The sequence below is a fragment of the Chiloscyllium plagiosum genome, chromosome 9 (assembly GCF_004010195.1).
Source record: "Chiloscyllium plagiosum isolate BGI_BamShark_2017 chromosome 9, ASM401019v2, whole genome shotgun sequence".
In the NCBI taxonomy this organism is placed as follows: Eukaryota; Metazoa; Chordata; class Chondrichthyes; order Orectolobiformes; family Hemiscylliidae; genus Chiloscyllium; species Chiloscyllium plagiosum.
The window spans coordinates 13,766,429-13,775,763 of NC_057718.1; the positions used below are offsets into that span (position 1 = coordinate 13,766,429).

Below are 9,335 nucleotides of genomic sequence, written 5' to 3' on the forward strand. Positions count from 1 at the left end.
GCCAATTCACCTGACCCTGCACATCTTTGGACTGTGGGAGGAAACCGGAGCACCCGGAGGAAACCCACGCAGACACGGGGAGAACGTGCAAACTCCACACAGTCAGTCACCTGAGGCGGGAACAGAACCCGGGTCTCTGGCGCTGTGAAGCAGCAGTGCTAACCACCGTGCCACCGTGTTGTTTGTTCAGCATACGTTATGCCAGTGCCATCATTTTTAAAAGAGATTATTGTGTGTATTAGAATTATTGGTCAGCTCTGTGGATCAGCAGGGACTTGAATAACTTAGAACATGTACCTCTGGTCAATTTTAAAGTTTATGAATTGCTTCCTCCCCCAATTTTAAGATTAAATAAGTAGGTGAATCAAGAAAGGAATATACACCTGTTCTCAACTATAAGTACTGTATGAGCTTCAAAGTTGTGTGAAGAACATCTTAGTGTTTTAGCAATGTTTATTAAAACAGATCTCTAAGGTGGTGTGACCAGATAAGTTGTGAATTAGCTGCTTTTTAATCCCTTTCACCCATTTCAGTTGGCCACAACAAAAACTCTTGGTCCGTTTTAGCTATATCTCATTAAAATTAAAACGTAGTCCACAAGTTAAAAGAAATATCTGTATTTGTTGACTTAATAACGTGTTAGTCCTGTCGCTAATGTCTACAAGTGAATTTTTTCCCCCTACACAGACCTGTTTTCTTCAGTATATCTGCATTTGCCGCCTAAAGTTCGAAAGAATCACACATCGACACATATGTACACCTATGATTTATTTAATGGGGCAGTACAGTATACGATTTGACGGCTTAGCCAAGCCTGTAGCTGTTTGCTCTATTTGACGCTGCGACATGCAGTTAACCTCTTTCCTCCCATCCCCGACACACACAAACAAACACTTTTAAGGCTTTAATTCGCTCCAATTCTGCCTGTCTCCTTTCCTGCAGGAGATCTGCTGCTGTGGTTTGCCCCGCTTAATTACAAGAAGATTGACTTCTCAGCGCCTCAATTATAATTATGAAGAAATTCGAACTGCAATCTTTATTTTTTAGGTTCTTTCTCGATATCGTTGTGAACGTCGTGCAGAAGCTGCTGTGACGATACTGTGTTAGGAGACGCAATAAAGTGTTTCTTTGTGCGACAAACTCACGTGTGGTAACAACGGCAGACGCTTAGTGAGAACTGGAGCATGGCGAGCCGGCGCAGAAGAGACATGCCTTCCATGAAAACGGAATCTCATATCATTGTATTGAAAAGAGGAAATGCAGGTCAGCAGAGAAACTCTTTGGCAACCTCCCTACTTAGTTCTGAAAACGGATATAAATTATTAACGCATGACCACGCTGGCTTCTACCTTGGATTTGCAGTACTGGACTGCTCACGTGCATCCAACCCAATAAAAAAGCAAGGGCGTTTAGAATATTTAAAACTTACTTGCATGTGTGTAGACAACAGGTTGGGTTATATTCTCACGCAAGACTTCCGTCATAATAAATGTTGCTTCATTAACCTCATGGAAAAAAATTAGTTTTCAACATTAGAACTTGCATACGAATATGAATTTCCCGGAGTCTTAAGTGTACTTGTAAAGTGGAGAGAACGTTCCCACAAACTGCAACAAAACAATAGTAGTCGTTTGATGCATAAATATTCGTTCGTACGCAGGGAAGACAGAAAAATACTTGGATACGGTTTGAGAGAACAGATGTTTTGACTTCTTATTTGAAATAACATGTTCAGTATTGCAGCATTCCTTCCATACTGAACTGAATGTCAGCCTGGGTTCTGTGCTCAAATCTTTGGAGCGACCTATATTGAATTCGATTAATGAAAAGCAAGCACATATGTCTGTTTTAGAACATTTCTCATAATGTCAACCTTATTAAAATATATACCACTTCAACTCCCCCTCCCACTCTGCGTAGGACATGCAAGTCCTGGGCCGCCTCCATTGTCAAATCCTGGCCACTCGACAACTGAAGGAAGAACACCTCATCTTCTGCCTTGGGACCCTCCAAACACATAGCATCAATGGCGATTTTACCAGTTTCCTCATCTTCCCTCCCCCACCTATCCCAGATCCAACCCTCTAACTTAGCACCACCCTCTAACTTAGCACCACCTACCTGTCCATCTTCCCTCTCGTCTGTTCACTCCACTCCAACCTATCACCATCATGTAGGTATTGCATTCCCAGCTACCTTCCTCTCCCAGCCCCACCCCCTGCCATTTATCTCTCAGCACCCTTGGTAGTACAACACCACCATATTCCTGATGAAATATCGACTCTCCTGCTACTCAGATGCTGACTGACCGGCTGTGCTTTTCCAGTGCACTTTTTGACCTCCGAGATATGATTCTTAGAAGACTTGACAGAGTAAGTGCAGAGACGTAGTTACTCTTTGTTACAGAGTCCAGGACCAGAGGTCATAATCTCAGAAGGAGTCACCCATTTAAAAGAGAGATGTTAGAAATTTCTTCTCTGAGGGTAGTGAATTTGTGGAATTCTTTACTGCAGAGGTCTGGCAAGGGTGGATTGATAAGTATATTCAAGTCTGAGATCGACAGATTTTTAATCAGTCAGAGATTAAGGGTTGTAGGAAAAAAGCAGAGTTGAGGATTATCAGATCAGCCATGATCTCATTGACTGTTGAAGCAGATTTAATAGACTCAATGGCCTCCTCCTGCTCCTGTCTTATGTCTTATTGCAGTAAAAGAACCCAAAATCTCTTGGTCCTAAATCATAACTAAAGCGTGTAACATACAAGTACTGAGAGCTTCTACACATCTATGATAATTATGTGTTGCTGAAACCATCGAGGTTGATGCCCAGCCACTTTTAAATTGCTTAGACATTTCAGTTTTGAAACCATGCAGATCCAAGCAAAAAGACAAGCTTCAATTATACATGCAAGAGATTTTTATGGAGCATTACTGTTGGATAGTAGTCTTTCATAATTAAATAACTTTTATACCATGGAGCAGGTACAAAATCTGTTAATAGTTGTTATGATCTATACCAAAGTAGTGCTGGGGTAAGTGTTCTCACGAGCTGCATAACTTGGGAGGAAGAGAGGACTTTAAGTAGTGGGGCCATTGGGATCAAATTTAGGAAGCTGTTGTAAGTTAAAGAGTAGAGAATGGCATGAAAGAGAGGTATTTAATATTGGAAATCACAGAACCATTGTGATGTATAACAAGGCCAGTCAACCTATCATGTCTGAATTGGTTCTGTCACCTAATGCCAGTTGCCTACCCTTTTCCTTAAACCCGGCACACCATTTCTATCCAAATAATCATCCAATGCCTTCTTGAATGCTTCAGTTGAACCTGTGTCCTCCATTTTTTCAGGTAATGCATTTCATACTGTTGAAGAAAACTCTCGAGACTCGGACCTTGCGAACTGATTAGTTTATTACACGATATATCATGGGGAATTCACCGTCCTAACTGTGGCTCGGTGTTATACTGAAGTACATCAGGATACTACAGGATTATATAGAGGAAACAGATAGGAGCTGATCGTTAATTACACAGTTTGGCATGCTTACAAGTTGATACTAAATTAGAGTTAGTCATTAAGGTCAAAACTAAAGCACTATTATGCATTCTACAAGTGGACAGATCAAATGATATTACCATCTGCTCTAGTTACACAGAAATATCCCTAACTGGCTGAATGACCATGAAGAGGCAATAATTAGAGAAGGAAGGGGGACTAATTGGAAAGTCTATGTCAGCTTGACTGGTTCTACAGCCTGCGCTGATCATTCAGCAAAGGGAGGAGACACTATCTTGAGAAGAAAGATAAGGACAACCTTTCCACATTACCTCATAGTAAGGAATGCATAGCCAGCAAATGGAACTCTCATGCGAATCAGGAAAATGGCTTCCAGGCAAATAATGTTAACTTTTCCCCAACACTTACCTTAACTACCAGGTGATAGTGTGGATAAAGTGTGGCACTGGAAAAAGCACAGTAGGTCAGGCAGCATCCAAGGAGCAGGAGAATCGATGCTTTGGGCATGACCCTTCATCAAGATTCAAACTCGTTCACATAGTAAGTAGTTATTCTCACATCAATCATGCTTCATATCACATTAAAAGAATGCCCTCTTGTTATTTTTCTCTTTTACAAACAAGAACAGTTTTGCCGTAGCAGTGCTGTCCAGCCTGTCCATTATACTGAAAGTTTCTATCAGATCTCCTCTTGTCCACCTTCTCTCTAAAGAAAACAACTTCTCATTCCAGAGCCATTCTTGTAAATCACTTCTGCACTATCACCAATGCATTAATATCTTTCACATAATATGGCAGCCACAACTGCACAGAATACTCCAGCTGAGGTCTAACAAGCGTCTTGTACGAGTTCACCTTCACCTTCACCTCCTTGCTCTGGTACGTATGCCCCCTATGAATAAAGCCAAGAACACTGCTTTATTATCTGCACCCTTGACCTGCATTACCAACTTCAATAATCTGTACATATGCACCCTGGTCCCTCTGCTCCTGAATCTTCTATTGAATCGTACACTCTATTTTATGTTGTCTATCAATGTTCCTTTGACCAAATGGTTAACAGATCATGACAGGAAGGGATAAGAAGCACATATTTAAGAGTTGTCAAAGATGAGGCTGGTGGTCACAATGATAAACAAAGAACAGAATAAAGATTCTATATCTGAATGCACATAGAATTCAGAATAATACAGATAGTACCAATAGGAACGAATATCTATGATCAGATAGCCATTACAGAGTCATGGCTGCAGGATGACATCAGTTGGGACCCGAATATTGAAGAAACATTCACAAAGGACAAGAAGCTAGGAAAAGATTGGGGCTGGATGTTTCTCTTAATTATGGAATTAACATAGCAGAGACAACTTAAGTTCAGGAAATCAGGATGTATAGTAGCTTGGGTGGAGACGGAAGGTGATAAAGGGAAGATATGATAATCATTTTAATCAACACACAAATTGGAAAAATCAGATGGACCAAGACATGTGTAGAATGTTTTCAGGGTAGTATCTTGGAACTGCACGTTTTGGATGCAATCAGCAAGCAGACTATAGTAGACCTACTATGGAATGAGATAGTATTAACTAATGATCTTAAAATGTCCCGAGGTAGTAGAGCTCATAATATGATTTAGTTTTTCATTCAGCCTAAGAACGTGGATCCAGAACTGCTATTTTAAGCTGAAATAAGGGCAATTATGAGAGCATGAAATGAGATAGCTAAAGTAAACTGGTAAATTAGGTTTCGTGATACGTCAGTAGAAATCCAAGGGCAGACATTGAAGTGAATATTTCTGAATACTCAGAATAAATATATTCCAATAAGAAGGAAAAATCCTAACAGAAGGATTTGTAGCCTGTAAAAATGTTACTCAGTACCAAAATTAAAGTACATAATTGTGAAAAGATAGAAGGTCAGAAGATTGAACAAAATAGCAAATATTGACAAACCATTAATGAGGAGGGAAAAGTTACATTATGAAGAAAGCTAGCTAGAAATATAAACTTTGATAGTAATATATCTATAGGTATTTATAATGGAAAAGAATTAACAAAATAAGCATTGGTCCTATACCTAGCAAGTCTGGGAAATTAATGGTAAATGAAGAGGTAATGAATTGAGCAGTTTGCATTGGTATTCACTGTGGAGGATATTAATAACAATGCAGAAACACTTATGTGGATGTGTGTGTGCGGGGGTGGGGCATAGTTATGAGTGCCTTTGAGAGAGTGTGTGAGTGTAGAGGGGTATACGTCTGTGAGAGGGTATGTGTGGGAGTGCATGTGTGAGTGTATGAGAGAGGGTCTGTAGAAGAGTGTGTGTTTGTAAGAGTGTCTGTGTGTGCGTCAGTCTGTGTGTGTGTGTGTGTGTGTGTGTGTGTATAGTACAATGGGGTCACCTGTAGTGTGACATGCACATATACACATGTAACTTCGTGGGGTGAATTTGTACTTGCAGAATTACATGTTATTTTGCTCAAAAGCTGCGTGAATCCATGTAAGATTCTATAAATCCACTTTTCGACGAGAATCACTCTACTCAATATAATTTTGGTTTACATTTGTGCTTGGTACTCATTTACAGGGTTTGGGTTTAACATCTTGGGAGGAGTGGATAAACCCTGTTATCCTGGAAATTTTGGAATCTATGTGGCTAAAATAAGAGAAAACGAATCAGCAGCTCTTGATGGGAGACTTAGAGAGGGTGACAAGATCTTGGAGGTATGTTCTTGAAATTGATGTGATTAAACATGAATTTTATTTACCAGAATTATGGCTTCTGTTGTGTTGAACAATGAAAGAAAGGCAAAACGAAACCCACATCAAAACAAAAGTCTGGAAACATATCGTAAATTTCCCACCATATGAAAGGACAGATTATTATTTAGTCTGTAAATGGTTGTCAGAATGCAAAGATAAATTAGCCACTTTCAAAGATTGAACCAGGAAAACAGCCAGTGATTAAGTGTCACTGGCATGGCTAATACAGTATTTATTCCCATCACTAAATGCCCTTGAGAAGGTGATAGTGAGCCATCTACTTGAACCACTACAGTCCATTTGATGTAGGTAGACCCATGTTATTAAGGAGAGAGTTCCAGGGTTTGTAGCAAGTGGCAGTAGATAAGTAATCATATATTTCCAAGTCAGGATGATATTTAATTCAGAGAAGAATTTACAGGTGATAGTGTTGCCCAGTACCTGCTCCCAGTATGGTTGTAAAAGCTGCATTCAAAGGAACCTTGGCAGGTTGCTGCAGTGCGTCTTGTAGGTGATACACACGACAGCCACTCCACACCTATGATAGAAGAAGTTAGTTTAACTAGCGCTTAGTGTCATAATTTAACTGGGAAAAATGTCTTTATAATTGTGCCTCATTAGAGTGTAGGTAAGTGCATCCAAGTCCACAAAAAGATCAGCCATGACCTTCTGGATTGTTGGAGCAGGCTTGAAGGACCAGATGGCCTACTCCTGCTCCTAGTTCTTATATTCTTATTATTCCATACTTTGTCATGAAATTGATAAAATCTTTATGAGAGAGGTATAGATGGGGTTCATGGTAGGTGTCTTTTCCCTCAGATGGGGCATTTCAGGAACAGGGGGCATATTTTTCAGGTAAGAGGGGAGAGATTTTAAAAAAGACATGGGGCAAATTCTTTACACAGAGGGTGTTTCATATGTGGAATGACCTTCCTAAGGAAGTGGTGGGTGCAGGCACAGTTACATCATGTAAACGATACTTATATTAGTACAGGAATGGGAAAGGTTTCAAGGGATACAGGCCACGATTAAGCAGGTGGGACGAGTTGAGTTGGGGATTATGTTTGGCATAGACTGGTTGGACCGAAGGGTCTGTTTCCGTGCTCTATTAGTTTAAGAACACTAAAATGACCAGTTTGCTTTGACTGACTGTTACCCAGAACAAAAACAGTTCACAGAAAGTTTCTTCTGTAATAGTAAAAAATAATTCAATTTTAACATGCTTAACTATAATAAAAACATTGAAAGTAAATTATTTCTAATTTATGCATCCTAAACTATATCCCATTCAAACCCCAGATATACACACGCCCACGTACACAATCATGATTAAGACAGAGAAAATATACACATAACATGTTATGGGCTGAGAAAGGATATAGAATAGAATTCTGAAGATCAAAAATCCAGACCACAAAGTTATTTTTCTCTCTCAATCCTTTTGATTTTTGTAATTATGTGACACAGTGGTCTATATGGTTATTATTGTCCTTCTGTTCTTGAATAAATTCTTTCTTTTATGTTTTCTTGAGTTTCTGGTCTTTTTTCTCAAAATGGAGAGGGGGGGGGTGTGGAAGAGCTATTGTCGGTCTGCATTATTTGCTGCAATTGGCACTTATAACTTTTTTTTAATACATTGCAGATCAACCATTCAGAGAGCTGTTGCCAGACAAAATTTCCATAGCTTGAAAAGATTCTTGGTGCCATTTGAAATTTTCCTCCTTTTTTTGCTTTCGAAAGGCAGCATTATATTATACAATTGGAGCATCTGATTTTCACATTGTAAAAGTTTCTAGTTATAGCAATCTAACTTTCGTTTCAGCTTATAATTCCAAACAAATGAAAAATGTGTGCAGTCTTGTATTAGTTCCACCAGTGTAAACATTTATACAATGAAATTTAACATCATCAGTGGCACAATTGTGGAGCTTTCTTAAAAATCATCATCTGTAAACTTAATCAGAGGGATGCCACCTCCAAAAGTCCCTTAATGGTTATTTGAAACTATGCCTGTGGGTGCCAAGAACATGCAGTCATTTGTTATTGATAAAGTGCTCGGAGGGCATTCATTAGTCATTTGTAGTGACTCACACTCGTAACGGAAATAAGTAGTGTACAGTTTAGATGATCCTTTCAGGAGAAAGAAGAACCCGGAAGGTAAGAACTCTCACAGTTTTGAAGTTTGAGTTATTGAAGGAGACCAAGAAATGTGAATCTTAATTTCACTATGGTCAGTGGAAAAAACATTGGCAAAGTATATCAACAGAGAAAATAAATGTTTGTTTTCTAAATGCTTCTTCTACAGGCAGTCCCAATTTATGAACATCCGATATATAAACATAATTCCGAACAGGGATGTCACAAAATCATACAGACACCCTTTGGTCCATCAAGTCTGTACCAACACAGGTGCTTAAACACATAGAAGACATGTTAATATTCATTTTAAAGATCCAACATGTGAACATTTGTTCATATTTACACAAGGCCATTTCATATTTTGCTGTATTGCGTTTAGTTACAAACATCCTCAAGATTGGAACCCACTCGTTATCTCGAGGTAGTCTACTAGTCCATTGCACGATCTAGTCTCTCAACCACTGGTTTAAAATATATCTGTAGTGACCCTCAGGTTAAACCACCACCAGTTGTCGCTCTCTCTCTCTCTAACAAGAAACCAGCCTATTGTCAGCAAAATTAAAAAATCACACAACACCAGGTTATGGTCCAACACGTGTATTTGGAAACACTAGCTTTCAGAGCACTGCTCCTTCATCAGGTTGACTCCAGTCCAACACCACCACCTCCAAATGTTGTCAGCAAGAATTTATGACAACTTTACCTTTGAGGGCCCTTTGGTGCAGTGGTAATGTTCAGATCTCTGGACCCAGAGACCTGGATTCAAGTCCCATCTAGTTAGAGGTGTGTAATATCATCTCTGAACAGGTTGATTAAAAAAATCTTAAAAATACATCCCTTTCAAGTATGCTATTTTATCTTCCTGTCTTTTAGGCTGGCGGAGTTTCACTTGTTAATATATTGCATGAGGAAGCAGCGGA

General features: G+C 39.3%; 1 protein-coding gene across 2 annotated transcripts in view; it reads left to right on the forward strand.

The window, feature by feature from the left end:
• Nucleotides 1–9,335, forward strand: part of arv1 (ARV1 homolog, fatty acid homeostasis modulator) — a 35,318-nt gene extending 25,983 nt beyond the window's left edge. Inside the window, exons 6-8 of one of the 2 annotated variants that reach the window (XR_006312433.1) lie at nucleotides 1,048–1,263; nucleotides 6,101–6,237; nucleotides 9,289–9,335. The gene's annotated coding sequence lies outside the window, so the exon portion shown is untranslated. Of the gene's footprint in view, nucleotides 1–942; nucleotides 1,264–6,100; nucleotides 6,238–9,288 lie in introns of those variants that run through there. The other variant, XR_006312434.1, reaches the window with a different exon arrangement.